The sequence below is a fragment of the Cervus elaphus genome, chromosome 21 (assembly GCF_910594005.1).
Source record: "Cervus elaphus chromosome 21, mCerEla1.1, whole genome shotgun sequence".
Taxonomy (NCBI): Eukaryota; Metazoa; Chordata; class Mammalia; order Artiodactyla; family Cervidae; genus Cervus; species Cervus elaphus.
In genome coordinates this window covers 79,691,321-79,712,069 of record NC_057835.1, presented here as the reverse complement: position 1 = coordinate 79,712,069, position 20,749 = coordinate 79,691,321, and positions in this window count along the sequence as shown.

The following is a 20,749-nucleotide window of genomic DNA, read 5'->3' as shown; positions in this document are numbered from 1 at the left end:
TCTGGATGCCTTTTCCCTATTCTAACTACCTAACACAACAAAGAAGCTCAATTCTCCCATGAAATTCTTAGGGATCTTCATAAAAAGTTGAGAATATGTTTAATTTACAGATACTGCTAGACTTGAACCTAGCATATCACAGATAAAGGAAAATGCTTTAAGATTTACAATGCTAATACTAGTGAGATTTACAACCTTTTTTAGAGCATGCTATCTGGAGCCAAGGATTTAGCAAGGAATCAACTACAAATATATATAGAATGCAAGTCTCCTTGTATAGTAATAGAATGGATCCTTGAATGCTAATGTGGCCCTACACAGCTGAAGGCAAGGAAAGACAGTATGCCCCCATCCATGGCTCCTCTGGCCTTGAAGATATCTTGTTTCACCTTGGCTGCATTGATCCCTGACCTTTGGCTGTGGTTCCTTTAAGAAATACTTGGAAGCTTTACCGTCTGCTTTCACTGACGTGTGTGCTTGCTCTTAAGACTCTCTTTTGCACAGTTTGTGTCATAACTTGGTAGCAAAACAAAGTAAACGGAACTTGAATCAATTCCAAGTCATCATTCTAGTTAATCTTCAAATCCAGGCTAGTTACTTTGGAACAGCACTATTTTCTTCTCTTACATTTTTCAACTTTCCTCTACTTTGTGTTTACTTTAAAATTACATACCATTTATTTTTAGAACATGGCATTAAGTAATAATTACTCCAATTTTCTAACAACCTAAAATTGCAATGAAAAACAGTTTTTTTATTTTCTTCATTTCAATGAAGAAATCCATATAGTCAATAACTGGCACAGTGCTTAAAATATAATATGTATTATTCTGCTCACGCTCTTTCTGTTAGCATACATAATCATTACCACATCACTATGATTTAAATACTATTATAGTTTTCTTAGGCTCCAAAATCACTGAGGATGGTTACTGCAGCCGTGAAATGAAAAGATGCTTGCTCCTTGGAAGAACAGCTTTGACAAATCTAGACAGCATATTAAAAAGCAGAGATATCACTTTGCCAACAAAGGTCTGTCTAGTCAAATCTATGGTTTTTCAGGTAGTCATGTACAGATGTGAGATTTGTACCATACAGAAGGCTGAGGGCTGAAGAATTTATGTTTTCGAACTGTGGTGATGGAGAAGAACTCTTGACAGTTCCTTTGACAGAAAGGAGATCAAACTTGTCAAACCTAAAGGAATCAGCCCTGAATATTCATTGGACGGACTGATGCTGAAGATGAAGCTCTGATACTTTGGCCACCTAATGCAAAGAGTCAACTCATTAAAAAAGACCCTGATGCTGGGAAAAAGTGAGAGCAGGAGGAGAAAGAAGAGACAGAGGATGAGATGGCTGGATGGCATTAACTCAATGGACATGAGTTTGAGCAAACTCTGGGAGATAGTGAAGGACAGGGAAGCCTGGTCATGCTGCAGTCTATGAGGTTGCAAAGGATCGAACATTATTGAGTAACTGAACAATTATAATGTTCTTTTTACAGATGACAAAATTGATGCACAGAGAGGTTAAATACATTGCTAGAGTCACACAGCCAGAAATGACAAAGGTGAGAATTAAGAGTCGTCAATGAGGTTCCCTGGTGGCTCAGTTGATAAAGAATCCACCTGCAATGTGGGAGACCTGGGTTCGACCCCTGGGTTGGGAAGATCCCCTGGAGAAGGGAACAGCTATTCACTCCAGTATTCTGGCCTGGAGAATTCCACAGACTGTATAGTCCATGGGTCTCAAAGAGTTGGACACAACTGAGCGACTTTCACTTCACTTCACAATGTGACTCCAGAGTTCATGTTCTTAGTGAACAAACTATATGGCTAACCAAAGAGACAGAGTCCGTGAGACTACTGATGGCTAACAGTCGGTCAAGAGAGAGATCCCTTTCTATTTCTCCTCTTCCCAGTCTTTTAAATCATTAATCACCTTCCTCTTTTGCTCTTAGTTCCTGCCCTTGTTCACTTCTCTGAAACTGAAACCGTGCTTTTTTTTTCCCAGGACTAGAGTTCTCCCTGTGATTCCTGGTTAGGTGCTGGGCTTAGAGTGACCCCTTGACTGATGCTGAGGTCCCAGGTACTGACCTGAGCTGTACATTTTATTAGATTTTACTCCTTGACTGTATGACCGCTTTGTGTCGTGAGACCTGGCTTCCGACATCACATGTCACACGTTGGTTGCAGCACCTATAGCTAAGAGCATCAGCATAACCCTGACAATACTCTCAAAGTGGGAATTTGGGTTTGCATAGCACGAATCCACCAAGGCCACTCACTTTTCTGCCTCCACACGAGCCGCATCATGCTCCACCCTAGTCCGTAATAACTACATACCCTGAATTTTGATACCAACATGATCTCATGTATTTTGTGTGCTGTAAAACTATGTTTCAGTTCACTTGTTTGACTTTTTGAAAATATGTTTCCAATAAATTAGTATTGGACTGGACTGTAGCCCACCAGGCTCCTCCGTCCATGGGATTCTCCAGGCAAGAGTACTGGAGTGGGTTGCTATTTCCTTCCCCAGGGGATCTTCCTGACCCAGGGATCGAACCCAGGTCTCCCACATTGCAGGTAGACACTTTAACCTCTGAGCCACCAGGGAATCAATAAATTAGTATAGTTTCATAAAAGTTGGCCATGGTGTTAGGTAGGAAGTTAGGCCTGAGCAAAAAGGGGTAGCCTAGCCAAAAAAAGATTCAAGCTGATCTTTAATCCCCAAGAGGCACCCAAATGCAACCAAGGAGAGCTCACAGATTCACTATAAAATAACCATAGAGACTTTTCCAACTCAGGTGCATGTGCCCAACTGTGGACAGTGGATCTGAACTAACCGCAGGGAATTCTCCAGCTCCCTCACATGTGCCCTTGAGGCACGGCTGTGTCCTTAAGTGACCTTAGGCAGCCAGGAGCATGTTAGGAGTTCATAAATATTCTATACATACATGCATCTGATTATAAAAGACTGAACTGTGGGAAAGGCATGTGCAATACAGCCTGCTCTTATGTAACTTGCAACTGTCATTCAAAGCTTTCAGTCTATACTCACCTGGATGAATATGTAAGAGCCTTGTCTTGATAACCTCTATACCTCACCATTTCAGAGTCAGCTCCTCTCTTGGCTTAGCCCATCTCTTCCTTGAGGTATTCTTTCTGTTCCTTCTTCAATAAACTTGTTTTGCCATGGGTAAGACCTCAGATTTTTCTTTGTGTCCTTACCAGGAACTGAGACCAATGAATAAGGGTCCTCCTTAACTCTTCCTATCTGGGAACGACTGTTAAGGGAAATTTTGCTTATAGAACATTTTTGAAGCTTGCATCCTATCGGTCTTGTGCTACTTGGCACATAAATAGTAACACTTAAAGTGAAATTTCTTTTTTCTCCCTGCAAATAGATCTTCCTACTTATTCCTTTGTTTGAATCATCCATTTCTTATATAACATAAATTGCAGAGTTAAGAAAGCTTGCTATTTCTACAAAAATTCTATTAATATTCATTCTATTCATCCAGAAAGCAGCGCACACACAGTGGAACGGCTTTGTTGAGCACATCAGAATATTTTATCATAATTATATTAAGCGAAGAAAACAGAGAACTGAGATTCACTTAGATTGATTTATTTCATTTGTTGATAATAACATCAATTATCAGTTCCAGGTTGCTTTACTAGAATTAGACTTATTAGAAGGCATTGACTGACTCAGCATGTGCACTGCATGTGAAAATGAAAATGTTGTTAGGGACATGTAAGAGCTTAATATTCTGAACATGTACATCAATAGCTGAAAGAAGATTAGAATTCACTATTCATTTTGCAAATCTGAATCTTTAAATTGCTAATTGAACTTTAATTGGATTTCATTCTAACTTAATTGTTAACACAAATCAAAAATGTTTACTTAAATATGAGTATTCAAGAGATTTGATGGTCAAATAATAGATTCTACTTAATTTATTAATTAAGTATAAGTCTCTGATCTCTAGAGACTAAAATTTTATTCAGAACACAATACTGCTGAATAAATTTGGAAAATATATATTTTTTCTAATCTGGCAGGTAAAATAATTTTATTCATTAAAATTGTGTTTTTCAATGAAAAATAATCACAGGAAAAGTTAAAATCACACTAGTCTATTTTATACAACAGTCTCCAAACAAGAACTTAAAGCAAAGTAAAAATTATTTAATCCCCATACCCTCTTTTCTTCTGAAAACATAATCAGTTTTACTTAAGTGGCTGTAAAACCTTGTCTAGGTTTATTTCTTTTTCTCCTTTGTAGTCTAGGGATCTATTTTAACAGTCTTATTAAGCAAATCTTATTGGATATCAATAAGTCAGTTTATTTAAAGCAATTTCTATTTTACCAAATCACCTTTCCTATTTTCCAGAATATATTCCTCTCAATTATAACTGATAATTTTACAGAAGAATTTCAAAGTATGCACTATTTCAGCTACAAAATTTCTCCCCTTTGAACATATTTTTTGTAATATTGAAACTTCATTAAAAATGCTGACTCAGAAATTTACTTTAAAAATTGTTATAAATAAAAACAATAATTATATTATTGAGGACAGTTGCATTAAAAATTTCAGCAGCACAGTTCTGAAAATAGCATCCCTCTATTTTATAGATGAGAGAACTGATTAAAGCAGAGTTAAATATGTCTAAACTTATGAAGCTGATGTGATAACTATCCCATCAGCCCCTGGTCATGTCCAGAGTGAGTTCATTTTATTATGTGGAACAAACAAACATGGATGTTTCCTTGTGAATTATGAACTAGTCCACATAGCTCCCAATAATCTCTATTGTAACTGACACTCTCAGTAATGGTGGTTGGTATGCTGTTTCAGCAGTTTAGGGCTTTTTTCTTTCCTTTCAGTAACTCCCAGTCTCCTGATGAATTATTCAGGTACACACTGCTGAGTGTTTATGATCAGTGCCATTTGAGAGGAAAGAGCCTAAACAAGGCAGGAAGGTAAGAGAAGAGTTCAGGATGGACCGTGCACTTCACCGTCGGTTTTGCTCTGAGAAAGTTTATCTGGGTGTCTCCTAGTCTCAAATCTATGCATCAAATGCTATCGTCTCTGCGTTATTTTACTAACGAGGCAACCTGTATTCTTAGTCTCCTGCTATTGTCTGTTCACTGAAACCATGACGCAAGAAACATTTACCTGCCTCCTCTGACAGCATATTTATATCTTTCACTATTGTTTATTTAAGCAAATTTAGGCATTCATTCTGCAAAAGAAGTTAGGTAGTCCTCCAAAGTAGAAGATTTTGCCTTCAATTCAGTTCAGTCACTCAGTCATGTCTGACTCTTTGCAACCCCATGGACTGCAGCACGCCAGGCCTCCCTGTCCATCACCAACTCCTGGAGTTTACCCAAACTCACGTCCATTGAGTCAGTGATGCCATCCAACCATCTCATCCTCTGTTGTCCTCTTCTCCTCCTGCCCTCAATCTTTCCCAGCATCAGGGTCTTTTCAGATGAGTCAGCTCCTAGCCTAAGATTTATAACCATGGCCATTTATTCACTTTTCTTTAAGAAAACAATGCAAACAACAAAACATGTTACAAAAGTACACCCAACCCCAGACAACATACATTCATATCATAATAAACTTTCGAAAAAAAATATGTACTAGAAAGAGATTCTTAGGCAAACAATTTATGCATGGAAAAAAACATAAAATCTCTATATATTTTTTTAATATCCTGGGCTTTTCTTGAACCTACCACTCTGCCTCATTTTGAATTACTGTGTCTCTGAGGTCTTGAAAGGACATGATGTCTGAGTACAGTGGTTTTTCAGTCCTTCAGCCATTTACAACCTACATTTTGGTCAAATGCAGATTCCTCTGTCGTTATTTATTTGGGAAGCACCCGGTCGACGGCCATCTTGTGCTGATACCTGCTGAGAGGTACAGTCTTGTTCTCTGGTTATTTCTCACCAGAATACACTGATGTTGGGATCTGCAGGAGTCAGGATCTGGGCGCCCTGTCGTCTAATGGAGTAGCCTTGCCCTCAGGTGGCATCCAGCTCTCATGTTCCGTTTGACTGGCTTATCCCTGTCACATGTGGGACACGTTCTCCAGTCAGTCTGTGTGCTTTTTGGCGGGGACAAGAAGAAAATGGCTGACCAGTGGCTTCAGAGAGGCAACCTCTTAGTCACCATTGCCTGAATGTTCTGGAGCAATGTTTCATTGTTTCCTCAGTGGGCTTGATGTACCCTGAGTCTCCTGTTAGTAAACAGACTAAATTTTCTCTTCATACCTAGAGTAGGTACCTACCAACCAAATCCCAATCCCCTGCCTACCTTGGTGGTACAATCGAAAAGTCTCTCCTCAGGCTGAAAACCTATGAATCTCTCCAGCGATTCTCTTATTGGCCTCCCTCTCCTATCCCGGGGAGCTCTCATACTTCCCAGGACAATAGAATGTTAGAAACAGAGGATTTTACCTCCTTACGTTTTATTGTTTATGCCAGGACTTCCACTGATGAATGCTCACAAAGTGTGTTCACCTAACACTAATTGTCATAGACATTCCCTCTAAATACATGTATTGAAGCCTGAAGAGCCCCTAGTATTTCAGAATGTGCTCTATTTGGAGACAGGGCCATAAAAGAGGTATCTAAGGTGAAATGAGGTTATACAGGTAGTCCCCAATCCGATCTGACTGGTATTATTGTGCAAGGAGGAAAACTGGACAAAAAGACTCCAGGGCTGCAGGAGCTTAAAGGAAAAGCCCTGTGAGGACACAGCGGGACGGTGGTCACCGCAAGCCCAGGAGGGAGGCCTCAGGAGAGACCAAACCTGACAACGCCTTGATCTTGGACTTCTGGCCTCCAGATCTGTGAGAAAATAGATTTCTGCTGTTTAAGCCACCCAGGTTGTTACATTTTGTTCATCCAACTAGCAAACTAATACATTAATATTTCAGCCTGAATTTTCCTGAATCTATTTTGAGGCTGAAAAACTAATCATTGACTGTATCTTTCCTTCAAAGGTCTGAGATATCATTCTTAAGCCTCCATGAATCTGTAATTTTTTTTAATAAATAGGGATTTGATTATATACTAGGAAATGGGAAATACAAAAACCTATCATTTAATGCTTTGTTTGTACAATATCATTTTTAGAAGCAAATATTTGCAACTGAATGCTGAGTTGTAAATATTAAATCAAATCCTGCATCTAAAAAAGAGTATTCAGTTTGTAGGATTAAAGTTATAACAAGATTAGAAATTCAGCAGGGTTTAAGTTAGCAGTCAAAATTTGGACTACTGAATAAAATTTACCAGTAAGCTAACAAACACTGCTTCATTAAGGTTGTAAAATAATATGCTGGGCTCACATTCCTACCTCTATAGCGTCCCAGTTCAGTTCAGTTCAGTCACTCGGTTGTGTCCGACTCTGTGACCCCATGGACTGTAGCACGCCAGGCCTCCCTGTCCATCACCAGCTCATAGAATTTACTCAAACTCAGGTCCATTGAGTCGGTGATGACATAGTGTCCTAACAAACATACAAAGTAAGCAGAAGAGAATGAGGCAGTATCCAAAGACAACTTGATAAAGAAGGAAGATGCATCTGTGAAGATCAAACACTAGAGAATGAGTTACGCTGAAGAGATAACAATCCAGAATATTTTAGAAGGAGATTTCATGCATTATATGAATATTTTCCCTGGTATTCCACAGTGATTATGTCCTGGCTTTATAACTTTGACACTTTAGCACTCATCACATGAACTTCATCTCAAAGAAAGCATATTTGGTAACTTGAACAAATTGTATCTAATTAGGGTCTCTGAGCATGTTGTTATTAAATGATCTTGTGGAATGTGAAGTCAAGTGGGCCTTAGGAAGCATCAGTATGAACAAAGCCAGTGGAGGTGAAGAAATTCCAGTTGAGCTATTTCAAATCCTGAAAGATGATGCTGTGAAAGTGCTGCACTCAATATGCCAGCAAATTTGGAAAACTCAGCAGTGGCCACAGGACTGGAAAAAGTCAATTTTCATTCCAATCCCTAAGAAAGGCAATGCCAAAGAATGCTCAAACTACAGCACAATTGTACTCATCTCACACACTAGTAAAGTAATGCTCAAAATTCTCCAAGCCAGGCTTCAACAGTACATGAACCATGAACTTCCACATGTTCAAGCTGGTGTTAGAAAAGGCAGAGGAACCAGAGATCAAATTGCGAACATCTGCTGGATCATCGAAAAAGCAAGAGAGTTCCAGAAAAACATCTATTTCTGCTTTATTAACTATGCCAAAGCCTTTGACTGTGTGGATCACAATAAACTGTGGAAAATTCTGAAAAAGATGGGAATACCAGACCAACTAATCGGCCTCTTGAGAAATCTGTATGCAGGTCAGGAAGCAACAGTTAGAACTGGACATGGAACCACAGACTGGTTTCCAAATAGGAAATGGAGAACATCAAGGCTGTATAATGTCACTCTGCTTATTTAACTTATATGCAGGGTACATCATGAGAAACCCTGGGCTGGATGAAGCACAAGCAAGGAATCAAGATTTCTGGGAGAAATATTAATAACCTCAGATATGCAGATGACACCACCCTTATGGAAGAAAGTGAAGAGGAACTAAAGAGCCTCTTGATGAAAGTGAAAGAAGAGAGTGAAAAAGTTGACTTAAAGCTCAACATTCAGAAAACTAAGATCATGGCATCTGGTCCCATCATTTCATGGCAAATAGATGGGGAAACATTGGAAACAGTGGCTGACTTTATTTTTGGGGGCTCTAAATCAGTACAGATGTTGACTGCAGCCATGAAATTAAAAGACACTTACTCCTTGGAAGAAAAATTATGACCAACTTAGCATATTAAAAAGCAGAGACATTACTTTGCCAACAAAACTCTGTCTAGTCAAATTTATGTTTTTTCCAATAGTCATGTATGGATGTGAGAGTTGGACTATAAAGGAAGCTGAGCACTGAAGAATTGATGCTTTTGAACTGTGGTGGTGGACAAGACTCTTGAGAGTTCCTTGGACAGCAAGGAGATCCAACCAGTCCACCCTAAAGGAGATCAATCCTGAATATTCATTGGAAGGACTGATGCTGAAGCTGAAACTCCAATACTTTGGCCACCTGATGTGAAGAGCTGACTCATTGGAAAAGACCCTGATGCTGAGAAAGATTAAAGGCAGGAGGAAGAGGGGACGACAGAGGATGAGATGGTTGGGTGGCATCACCGACTGGATGGACATGAGCTTGAGTAAACTCTGGGAGTCGGTGATGGACAGGGAGGCGTGGTGTGCTGCGGTTCATGGGGTCACAAAGAGTCGGACACAACTGAGCAACTGAACTGAACTGAACCGAACTGTGTCCTAAAACACTGCCTTGGCATTTATATTGGAATGTTTTACTTTTTGAAATTGGATACACAGAATACTATACTCCAAGGAATCAAGTTACACCTAAACATGGCTTTGCAGCTTGACCAGGAATCTCAACCTTTAAGAAATGACCGCATTTAGTATAGTGTTGGGGGATATTAAAAAGCAGCCTTTACAAATCCATCTTTCATTAATATGGAGGTAATTTTTATTAGGTCAAATATAAGCATTTGCAGAGAGCACTGCACCATTAATAAATAACAAGAAATAACAATTTCAAAGGAGAATAAAAAAAAAAAAACTTGACTTTTAGATATTTTCCTAACAGAAATATTTTTATTTCAATTCATATTTGATTTAATTACACTCTCAAAATGTGATTTTCTCAGATGAAACATAAGGTGAAATCATTTTCAGTCCAAATGAGTAACAGTGAGTAAAGCAGGTTTGGCTTTTGCTTTTTGAAGAGAGAGATGGTAGATGCTTTGTTTCAAATAGAAGGCTAAAGGATGATTTTTTTTAATGACTGAATGCTCCAAAAAGGTTGAGTAATTTTGCATTACTAAAGCTAAAAGCAATCTAGAAAATTATAACCACTGGTATACTTACAATTCTGTTTTTCTATATAAACAATATTTGCTATACTATTAATGTGATAGTATTTTACATAAATCCTTGGTTTTCTATCACCACAAGATAATTATCATGAAATCAAAAAGCATGACATGTAATAAAATCCTGTCATGCAGAATTCATTAACTATAGATTCATTTTTAAAATCTAAACAAATTTGAAACAGAGATTTAAAATTTCTTAATAATGCAGAATTATAGAAAATATTGACTAAGAAGGGGTCTATATATCTTTAGCAAAAAATAACTTTTTATATAATTTGTAAAAATATTGAATGTTTTGAAAAGACAAAAACAAGAATTATTCTTGAGGATATATTGAATGTCCTCTTTCAGTTGAGAGTTAGCTCTATTACTTAATCTAGAGCTTATTCTGCTTCTTACATACACATATCCTTATTTATATACATAAGTATATGCATGTACATATGTGATGGCATCTCAGGTTTGATCATATCAAGCATGAGAAAAATAGAACGAGAAACCACAGATTTGGGTAAAAGTCATGAATCTAAAAATGAACAATTACAATACAGTATATATTGATAAATTTTATACAGTTGGAAAGTATGGATCCTCCAGAAGACTGAGGAAAGACAAGCTTTCCTCATCATAAAATAAAATAAACAAGAAACATAAACATAACATCATAAAATAAATAAGAAATGCTGCTTGGAAAAGACATAGAGACAGATAAGATTAGCTATATAAACAGAGGTGAGTCATTCTACTTTGTGTAGCAGAAAATGGTGAAGCTCAAAGCTGAAAAAGAGTGGGAACTGTAGGTGAAGAGGTTCCCACTCTCTGTAGGTGAAGAGGTCCTTGGGCTTCAAGTATTTACCACTTAGAGTTTGACAAGAATGTATTTTTGAGCAAACCAAAATTCCCAGATGAAAACCTCTTCTTGTGGCAGACACTGTAGATTAATTCTATCTGTTGCTGGAATTCACATAAATGAAATCATAATGCATATACCTTTTAGTATCTGCATACTTTTAGTTTGGAATTTATCCATGATGTTGTATGTAACATTGCTAGTTTATATTGCTGTATAGTATTCTATTGGGTGTACACACTAGTTTATTTATCTGTTCTAATGTTGATAGACAGTGGGTTTATTTTCATATTTGAGCAAATATAAATAATGGTGATATAATCATTCCTGTATATTTACAGTGAGAACATGTTGTAGCTTTTTAAAGAAGATTTACATTGTCAGATATAAAATAACAAAATTCCTGATGCTAATTTTGGTATTATATTATGACCCTGGTGAACCACACCTACTTTGTGAACCTACTGTCAAAAATCTTTTTTCTCAGTGAGTGATATTGAGACTTCAAGCATGGCACACAGTTTATTTCATAACACTCAAATTGTAAGTTCTAATCTAGTAAATATGACTTAGGTACTTAACTAAGTGGGAAAATTTTCAAAAAAAGAGAATAGATGAAAATAAGATCAAAATCATAAAGACCTCTGTTCACTACATGAAGGGTTTGGGCTACCTCATCAGTGACTAGTGGCATATCTTTGAACAGTGCGATACACAACTATGCTTTTTAAAACTATTGTTCAATGGGTTTATCAATGGGAAGATAAATTGAAGAATATCCAGTGAAGGACATTAGGAAATGTGTCAATAACTCTGGAGAGAACTGAGTGAAGACTGGTGGAGAAGTGGATAGCTGTCAGTGGTTCAGAGAATTTGTAGATTTCTGAATAATTTGAACATTTGATGACACAATAAACTCTCATCCAGGAACCTAATCATAGCGATACAGATACACTGTACATAATGTCAAGGGGATCATATATGTTAGGATGTTCACCAGCAAACCCTAGGTTCAGAACCTCTGGATTGTGCCCATATAAATGAATGCTAATTGCACTTACAGGGAGGTGTGAGAGTGGGGAGTGTCAATACGCTGTTTGGTTTTTTAGCAACACTAGTTACTCACACATCTTTCTCTTCTCTGGGTTTAAAACTAATAGAGAAGGAAAACAAGAAGCATTGAAATGCCAAATATTGAAATGTCAAGAATTTGCAAATAAACCTGTTTGGAAAATGAAGCCTCGATAAGAGGTCACACTTAGACTCAATATTGTCATTACATTAAGCTTAACTACTTGGTCACAGACATTCTAAGGATAGACGACACAATTTTATGTCATTCTGCAATGAAAAAATTCATACGCCTTAATAACAATTACCTCTAGAAAAATTCTATTCTTAGAACGAAAGCTGAAAAATGCTTAGTTCTTCCTTTTGAAGTCGAAAATCAGGAATCTTCTTGGGGCTGTGGTGATGCTATTCTTCCTAGTACTCAGACAAGGAGGATACTTTTGATTTATACGCCCAGGTAGAAAATCACTATTAGAAAAATAATGCACCCTGTCAGAAACCTCCATCAGTTTCCCTAAAGAGGCAACTGGGAAAGGGCTGTCAAAAGAAGAATCACTTCTGAGAAAAAATGGTAAAGAAAAAAATAAGTCTAATTTTAAGTTTAGTTTTAATTAAAGTTGCTAGATTTAACATATAAAAATGCATGATACCCAATCAAATATCCAGTTCAAACAATAAAGCAGTTATTTACTGTAAGTATATTGTAAGCAATATTTGGTACATACCTATTGAAAAAGTAGATTTTTTTTTTTTAATTCAGGTTTAATTCACGTACTTTATTTTATCTGAAAAACCTAGTTTAAGAGGTAGATAGTTATAGAAAAACTGGCCACTTGACAGAAAACAACATAATGGTTTATTGGCATCAGACTTAATGCTTAATTTGACCTAAAGCCCTCTGCGATGGGTAGATTTTCTATTTTGGACCATTCTTCAGAATAGCATGTCTGCTTGCCAGGCACATCTTATCAAGAGGGCCTTGCTTGCAAATCTTAAAGCTTAACTTCTAGGGAATCACCTGTCCTTAGAAAAGTAAGCATAAGAACTCCCAGGATAGGTCCACATAGAAGCTTAATAGTAGTATATCAACTTTCTAATGAAAAAGAGTTTCTGTATAGTGCCTGTGGCTACAGTGGATAACATCTAAAATCTTCTTTCATTCCCAGTTCTATGACGCAAAATTAGAGATAATTCCACCAAACTGTTCACTTTAAAATGGTTAATTTCATCTTATGTGACTATCTCCTCAATAAGTTATTAAATAGAGATATTGAAAGTCTTTCAGTCTTCATTCTGTGAGTGTGACCACTATGAATTTTTCCTCAAATCCCCTTTCCTCAAGGATATCCAAAATATTTTTTTTCTTTTTAATTTAATCTTTATTATCATGTGCTTCTATTTCTATTCCTTATGTCTTGGGGTTTCCTATTATTTATCCTTAGGATGTTCAGTCTCTCATTTTTATGTTCTGTGCTTGGGAAATATTTGTTTATTCATTCTATTTGAATTTTTAAAATTTATTTTATGAAAATATTGAACCTGAAATAATTTAACTCAGTATGCAATTACTTATAAAATATTTTTCTTTTTTATTAGAGGATAATTGCTTTAGAGTGCTGTAGTTGTCTCTGCCACCATTCAGCTCAGTTCAGTTGCTCAGTCATGTCTGACTCTGTGTGACCCCATGGACTGCAGCACTCCAGGCCTCTCTGTCCATCACCAGCTCCCTGAGTTTACTCAAACCCATGTCCATTGAGTCGGTGATGCCACCTAACCATCTCATCCTCTGTCATCCCCTTTTCCTCCCGCCTTCAATCTTTCCCAGCATCAGGGTCTTTTCAAAAGAGTCAGTTCTTCACATCAGGTAGCCAAAGTATTGGAGTTTCAGCTTCAGCATCAGTCCTTCCAATGAACACCCAGGACTGATTTCCTTTAGGATGGCCTGGTTGGATCTCCTTGCAATCCAAGGGACTCTCAAGAGTCTTCTCCAACACCACATTTCAAAACATCAATTCTTTAGCGCTCAGTTTTCTTTATAGTTCAACTCTCACATCCATACATGACCACTGGAAAAAACATAGCCTTGACTAGAGGGACTTTGTTGGCAAAGTAATGTCTTTGCTTTTTAATATGCTGTCTAGGTGGGTCATAACTTTTCTTCCAAAGAGCAAGCATCTTTTGATTTCATGGCTTCAGTCACCATCTGCAGTATTTTTGGAGCCCAAGAAAATAAACTCTGTCACTGTCTCTTCCATACATCTACACAAATCAGCCATAATTATATATGTGTGTGTGTGTGTGTGTGTGTGTGTGTGTACCCTCCGTCTTGAGACTCCCCTCCGCATCCCACCCATCTAAATCTTCACAGAATGCCTAGGGCTCCCTGTGTTTTACACTAGCTTCCTGCTAGTTCTCTATTTTACACATGATAGCATATATATATGTCAATTCTGCTTTCTCAATTTGTTCTACTCTCAGTCCACCTGACCTGCCTCTTGAGAAACCTATATGCAGATCAGGAAGCAACAGTTAGAACTGGACACGGAACAACAGACTGGTTCCAAATAGGAAAAGGAGTACATCAAGGCTGTGTATTGTCACCCGGCTTATTTAACTTGTATGCAGAGTACACCATGAGAAACACTGGGCTGGAAGAAGCACAAGCTGGAATCAAGATTGCTTGGAGAAATATCAAGAACCTCAGATATGCAGATGACACCACCCTTATGGCAGAAAGTGAAGAAGACCTAAAAAGCCTCTTGATGAAAGTGAAAGGGGAGAGTGAAAATGTTGGCTTAAAGCTCAACATTCAGAAAACTAAGATCATGGCATCTGGTCCCATCACTTCATGGGAAATAGATGGGGAAACATTGGAAACAGTGGCTGACTTTATTTTTCTGGTTTCCAAATCACTGCAGATGGTGATTGCAGCCATGAAATTAAAAGACACTTGCTCCTTGGAACGAAGGCTGTGGCCAAACTACATAGCATATTGAAGAGCAGAGATATACTTTACCAACAAAGGTCCATCTAGTCAAGGCTATGGCTTTTCCAGTGGTCATGTATGGATGTGAGAGTTGGACTGTGAAGAAAGCTAAGCGCAGAAGAATTGATGCTTTTGAACTGTGGTGTTGGAGAAGACTCTGAGAGTCCCTTGGACTGCATGGAGATCCAACCAGTCCATCCTAAAGGAGATCAGTCCTGGGTGTTCATTGGAAGGACTGATGCTGAAGCTGAAACTCCAATACTTTGGCCACCAGATGCGAAGAGTTGACTCACTGGAAAAGACCCTGATGCTGGGAGGGATTGGGGGCAGGAGGAGAAGGGGACGACAGAGGATGAGATGACTGAATGGCATCACCGACTCAATGGACAATAGTTTGAGTAAACTCCAGAAGTTGGTGATGGACAGGGAGGCCTGGCGTGCTGCGATTCATGGGGTTGCAAAGAGTTGGACATGACTGAACGACTGAACTGAACTGAACTAATGAATTTGTCCTGGTCATTATCAGCTCTCTTAAGAAGATAAGAAAAAGGAAGCAGTGTCAGCCTGTGTATGGAGTTTTGTGGAAATTTCTATGTAATCAACTGAGAGTTATGTTGACTATATTAACACAGAGGCACTGAATATATTTTGATTTGAAAATATTTAATCAATCAGAGTTAACTCTTACAGTAATGTCTAGCTATAATTGCTTTAAAACAAAACATTTGCACACTTTGTTTTCACAATGCTTTAAAACAAAATATTTGTAGACTTCGTTTTCATAATTAGAATATAGCATTTGTGACAATATTATAGTACAGCAGTTTGGTCTTAAAATGGTAAAAACTATGCTATTTCTGTTGGAATAACTTGGAGGAAAAGGGCCAGTGGAACTGAGGCATAGCTGTGATAAATGTAACATTGACGAAGGACCATAAGCAATGTTGCAGTGGGAATATCACACTCATCCTAATTTCATAATGCGCTGAGGACTCAGAAGTACTCTTCAACTCTCCTGGAAAATAAAGTTGAAAACATTTTCAATGATTCACAGCAGTCATTAATACTGTGTAGGGCATCAATCATTAACATCCAGGTAGAAAGAATGTCAACTTCTAGGGTTGAGGTGAATGGATAGGGTGATTTGCATCACTTTCCTTTTTGTCTGCAGATCACCAAGAGTACCTTTTTACATGTTCTTGGTGATAAGTGCTTGGTTTATTTAAAATATTGTGACTGTGTGAATATTAAAATCTCCCTTTCTCCAAAAATTCTGCTCTTTAAATTGGAAGACATTTCCGCACAGGCTTACAGTCATTTGTTCTAAGGTTTTCTTTCCAGGTGTATCTTCTGTTTTTACTCGTAAACACTGTACCTTAGGCAAACTGCTCTGTTTTATTCTTTAGAAGAAAACTCTCCAGGTTTGGCTGTCAGCACCCCCTCCTCTCCTGTTCCAATTTCAACCCTTCCTTAAGACTCTCCAATGCTATTCATTCAGGTAACCAAATTCAGAAAACCCTAGTCTGCAGTGATCTTTTTTGGTCAGAAACTCTATAAGAATACAGCAGATACATTTCTGAGATACTTCATCATAAGCTTCAATGTGATCGTTCTTTGGGAATTTTCTTGAGAAAAGTGTTTATTTGTGTCTGCCTTTAAATGGGGAAAGAAGATTTTGCTATCACGATATTGAGACTGCTTTGCACCAACCTTTTATACGATGGATATTATTTTTAGTGGTTGTCAAGGCTGATTACAAAAGGCGTTTGAAATTCTGCTCGAATAGTCACCGCTGCGTCACAGGTTAAAGCATCTGAAGCGGTAGTGAGGATGTCTGAGGCTCTGCCTGCTCCTTGTCCTCCTTTCCTTGACCGTTCCTACATCAGGAGCCTTCCTCATCATACCTGTTTCCTTCTGACTGTTTCCATCTTGATCCAAGCATCCGTTCAGAGACAAACTCTCTGACCGCTTTTAAATAGTTTCTCAATCGCCTTGATCGCCTGGCGTCATCTTCTCCACAGAGCTTACCCTCTTCCCCCTCCCTTCCTTTTCCATCTGCTCCCCTTTCTTTCCTTCTTTTCTGGTTTACATCCACGGACGGGGAGCCCGCTGCACACAGGACTCTATCCTTGTCATCATTTTACCCTCAGCTTCTAGAACGGTGCCCAGCGCCTGATCAATGTTCTTAAAGTATTAAGTGGATAGTTGGTAGAGTGACTGACTGGCTATGTGATTCAGAGGTAAAAATCAGACATTGAGAAGCAAAATTGTTTTCTGATAAAATGGCTTTGGGAAGAACATTCCGGTGAAGCACAAGCCTTTCTTTGTAGATTTGTTCAGGGAAGGAATTGAAGTCTGGCAGTCCTGTAATAGGACTGAGGCAGAAGTGTCATGGGAAAGAAATGCATCGTAGAATATATTATCTGTAGAGGTGATGCTTTGAAAATTAAACCCTTTGACTCCTCCTATGGTGTATACTTTAGGCTTGCCAGGAGCATATACCACAAACTAGTCAGGATCCAAGTGTTTGCCACTAATAATGCTCAAGCTACTTTATAGGCAAATGAATCCCCTTTGGTTTGCATTTTGTCTTCATACATGTGTGTGTTTATGATGTTTTAGGACTCTAAAAGTAACTAGCAACTTGGATACATATAAAAACAGGCTACAAATTAGATTAAGCACAAGAGTCATACTCTGTTGACCTCTAATCTAGCGGTTTCAGTTTTTGAAATGGGACTATTTCATTGATACCTGATTCTAATTTGAATTTATGAACTCTCTGGTACACCAATATACTTTGGATTACTCATTCTGTTTTTTTTTTTTTTTTAATTCTAGAATTTTTTTTTTTTCTGTTCAACAACTTGCCTCTTTCTTTTATTATTTTCCCATTCTCTGTGTTTTAGAAAATAAATATTAAAAGTTCAAAGAGTGAACAATGTTTCTCAAAATTCAAAGCCTTGTTGACAACCTTTTCCAAGATTCTGCTACCTACAGAAATATTCTGATTTCCAATGACTGGGCATTAAACAGCAATGAGGGCATGTTGATTATCCATGCTAGACCCAAGAGAAACCTGTGTTTATACTAAACTTACTCTTTACTTACTTATGGTTTTGCTACCATATCCTGGCTCCCAAACTTGACTTCTTTCAAATACATGTCAATGAATCTGTCACGTCATTCTCGCTTTCTCACTGTTGGTGGGTTTAGTTCCAGATAGTGTTTCCTTATTGTCTTACCATATCATTTTATCCCACAGTGTCTTGACATATAATTCTTATTTTTCTACTTTTAATAGAATGATCTCTTTTTGTTTCCAAGGCAATCCATTCAATATCACAGTAATCCAAGTCTATGCCCCAACCTCTAATGCTGAAGAAGCTGAAATTGAACAGTTCTATGAAGACCTTTAAGACCTTCTAGAAGTAACACCAAAAAAGATGTCTTTTTCATCACAGGGGACTGAAATGCATAAGTAGGATGTCAAGAAATACCCTGATTAATAGGCAAGTTTGCCCTCGGAGTACAAAATGAAGCAGAGAAAAGGCTAACAGAGTTTTGCCAAGAGAGAGCGCTGGTCATAGCAAACACCCTCTTCCAACAACACAAGACATAACTACACATGACATCACCAGATGGTCAACACCAAAATCACATTGACTATATTCTTTGCAGCTGAAGATGGAGAAGCCCTATACAGTCAGCAAAAACAAGACCAGGAGCTCACTGTGGCTCAGATCATGAACTCCTTATTGCCAAATTCAGCCTTAAATTGAAGAAAGTAGGGAACACCACTAGGCCATTCAGGTATGACCTAAATCAAATCCCTTACAATTACACAGTGGAAGTGACAAACAGATTGAAGGGATTAGATTTGATAGAGTGCCTAAAGGACTATGAATGGAGGTTCATAATGTTATACAGGAGACAGTGATCAAAACCATCCCAAGAAAAAGAAATGTAAAAAGGCAAAATGGTTGTCTGAGGAGGTCTTACAAATAGCTAAGAAAATAATAGAAGTGAAAGGCAAAGGAGAAAAGGAAATATAAACCCATCTGAATGAAGAGTTCCGAAGAACAGAAAGGAGAGATAAGAAAGCCTTCATGATCAATGCAAAGAAATAGAGGAAAACAATAGAATGGGAGATCTTTTTCAAGAAAATTAGAGATACCAAAGGAACATTTCATGCAAAAATGGGCACAATAAAGGACAAAAATGGTATGGACCTAACAGAAGCAGAAGATATTAAGAAGAGCTGTCAAGAATACACAGAATAACTATCCAAAAATATCTTCATGACCCAGATAACCACAATGGTGTGATCACTCACCTAAAGCTAGACATCCTGGAATGTGAAGTCAAGTGGGCCTTAGAAAGCATCACTACAAACAAACCTAGTGGAGGCGATGGAATTCCAGTTGAGCTACTTCAAATCCTAAAAGATGATGCTATTAAAGGGCTGCACTCAATATGCCAGCAAATTTGGAAAACTCAGCAGTGGTCACAGAAAAGGTCACTTTCATTCCAATCCCAAAGAAAGACAAGGCCAAAGAATGTTCAAGCTACTACACAATTACAGTCATCTCACATGCTAGCAAAGTCATGTTCAAAATTCTCCAAGCCAGACTTCAACAGTGTGTGAACCGTGAACTTACAGATGTACAAACTAGATTTAGAAAAGACAGAGGAATGAAAGATCAAATTGCAAACACTTGTTGGATCATAGAAAAATAAAGAAAATTCTAGAAAAATTATTTACTTCTGCTTCACTGACTACGCTAAAGCCTTTGACTGTGTGGATCACAATAAATTGTGGAAAATTCTTCAATTGACAGGAATACCAGACCTCCTTATATGCTTTCTATGAACCTGTATGCAGGTCAAGAAGCAACAGTTAGAACAAGATGTGGAACAATGGACTGGTTCCAAATTGGGAAAGGAGTATGTTGAGGTTGTATATTGTCATCCTGTTTATTTAACGTATATACAGAGTACATCATGTGAAATGCCAGTCTGGATGAAGCATAACTTGGAACCAAGATTGATGGGAGAAATATAAATAACCTCAGATATGCAGATGACACCACTCTTATGGCAGAAAGTGAAGAGGAACTAAAGAACTTCTTGATGAGGGTGAAGGAGGAGAGTGAAAAAGTTGGCCTAAAACTCAACATTCAGAAAACTAAGATCATAGCTTCCAGTCCCATCACTTCATGGCAAATAGATGGGGAAATGATGGAAAGACTGACAGACTTTATTTTTTGGGGCTCCAAAATCACCGCAGATGATAACTGTATCATGGAATTGAGACACTTGCTGCTTGGAAGAAAATCTATGACAAACCTAGCAAGCATATTAAAAATCAGAGATATTACTTTGCCGACAAAGGTCCATCTAGTCAAATCTATGGTTTTCCCAGTAATCAGTATGGATGTGAGAGTTGGAACCATAAAGAAGGCTGAGCGCCCAAGAATTGATGCTTTTGAACTGTGGTGTTGGAGAAGATTCCTGAGAGTCCTTTGGACAGCAAGGAGATCAAACCAGTCAATCCAAGGTAAATCCACCCTGGATACTCATTGGACGGACTCAAGCTGAATCTCCAAGTATTTTGGCTACCTGATGCAAAGACCTGACTCATTAGAAAAGTCCCTGATGCTGGGAAAGATTGAAGGCAGGAGGAGAAGGAGATGACAGAGGACAAAATGGTTGGATAACATCATCAATTCAATGGACATGAGTTTTAGCAAGCTCTGGGACATGGTGATGGACAGGGAAGCCTGGTGTGCTGCAGTCCATGGTGTTACAAAGAGTCGGACACAACTGAGCGA